The sequence below is a fragment of the Nanorana parkeri genome, unplaced genomic scaffold, assembly GCF_000935625.1.
Source record: "Nanorana parkeri isolate BGI_ZX_2015 unplaced genomic scaffold, ASM93562v1 scaffold1114, whole genome shotgun sequence".
Taxonomy (NCBI): Eukaryota; Metazoa; Chordata; class Amphibia; order Anura; family Dicroglossidae; genus Nanorana; species Nanorana parkeri.
The window spans coordinates 27,467-29,403 of record NW_017307382.1 but is presented as its reverse complement, the minus strand read 5'-3'; the positions used below and the strand labels follow the sequence as shown (position 1 = coordinate 29,403).

At 42.8% G+C, this 1,937-nt stretch overlaps 1 protein-coding gene across 7 annotated transcripts in view; it reads left to right on the top strand.

Moving 5' to 3' along the window:
• The window catches only part of KIF1A (kinesin family member 1A), a 136,942-nt gene that overhangs the window by 121,583 nt on the left and 13,422 nt on the right, over window positions 1-1,937 (top strand). The gene's annotated exons all lie outside the window — the stretch shown is intronic.

Sequence of the window (1,937 nt, the reverse complement as noted above, 5' to 3'; positions counted from 1 at the left end):
CCTCCCCCCTTCCCCCATCCACCTCAGGTGGCATCAATTTTTTTTTAATAAGGGCCCATTTACACTTTTTTCCAATGCAGCAAAACAGTGTGTTACCATGCCTTGTAGGCGTTGTGTTTCTGTAGTGCATTTGGGTGCCATTCACCCACACTCGCCGAATCACAAACATGTGAATGGGCCTTTATACATGTAACTTTTAAATAGCCATGACAAATAATTCCTAGATCGCTGGGGTTTCATGGTGGCATTTATATGGCCACTGATAAAGAAATGCACAAATGAGACACTGACATATTTATCTAGTTTTACAGCTAAATGCTCCATATTTACTTGGAAAGGATATGTATAGTTTTGTACATATTTTATGTATTTATTGGTTTATTATGTTCAGGGCTTTAACATAGATTTTTACAAATACTGATTTTAACCAGATAAATACAAAAATGCATGTAAACGTTTGATATATATCAAAATGCCAGTAGTTAGTGGTCTAGGCCTATATTTAAATGTTCACCAGGCTTACCTTAAAATTAATTTGAAACCAAGAACATACATGCTCACCAGCATTGACTGCATGTCACTGTTCTAGGAGGGCTTCCTGATGCTGACAACAGTAGAATATGCCTGTGCAGGGCACTAGCATGACAGCTTACAGTCTCCATGGGAAGCACATGTGGCAGGGTGTCAACGCAGTAAAGCAATTGGGATACAGAGACAGAGGGGTCTATTCACTAAGCTGCCTTAGGAAGCCGAGTGAATGACCGACCTAAAGCGAAGTAAGCCGAACGCCGTTCGGCTAATCACTTCAGGCTGGTACGGCTGATTTCAGCCTGTATATCGGCTGAAATCAGCCGTACACCGGGTGGTTTCGGGTTGGCCGAACATGCACAACACCCGAAGTGCAGAAGGAGTTCGACTCAGCCGATCCAACATCTTGATCGGTCAAGCCGAACCTCCGGCAGGCTACTCGCTGCTGTTTGGTCTATTCTTATAGATGCCAAATAGCAGTGAGTGAATAGTGAATAGCCAAATGCCGCTGAGCGGCATTCGGCTGGGCTGTTCTGCTCGGTCCCTCTGTGGGACCGAGCAGAACAGAAAATAGTTTAAAAAGTAGAAAAAAATAAATAGAAAACGATTGTGCAGAGCTAGCAGTGACAGCTAGCTCCGCCCAACTGTTTTCTATTGTCCGGTGGTTCTGCTGCCGTCCAAAAAAATAAAATAAAAAACTCTCCCGGGCACTCCGGGAGTCTCCCGCTCCCGGCCGCCAAGGAGAGAAACACTGCTTTTTCGTTTTGTTTCTTTATTCTGACACGGAGCCGTGTCAGAATAGAAAAAAAAAATTTGGCCATAGGAATGCATTGCTAGATTTCTATTGGCTATTTCAATTTGCAATAGCCAATAGCAAACTAGCTATTGTCCACGCCTCTGCTGTAGTTCTCCATCAGAACTAGGAATCTAGCAATGCATTCCTATAGCCAAAAATATATCTACTGAACCGAAGGGGTCCTGGGGCCGAAGCTAGCCGAAGGATCGGCCGAAGCTACGGCTAGATCCTTCGGCTGCTTCGTGAATAGACCCCAGAGTGTTGCCACCCTATAACAGGAAGTGTCTGATCAAGAACTTTCATTGCAGAATCACCAGGTAGAATATTAAAGAACGCTGAGGATATAAAAAGATTGAAATTGTCATTAATTACAACTGATATCATTTAGTGATTGGGTTTATATCTACTTTAAGTGTTTTATTTAAAAAAGGTTCGTGTTGCACAGAGTTCATTAGCTGAAGCTCAAATTATCCAACCAGCTGAGTATGTCAGAGGAGGATCACCATTTCCTTAAATGGAGTTTCTTTCACCAGAAGGCTCTCCAAAACTATGGTCCTGGAGTCATGGGTCCATTCTGTGCTAAATCTCAACTGCGGGGAAATTTATAATAAAA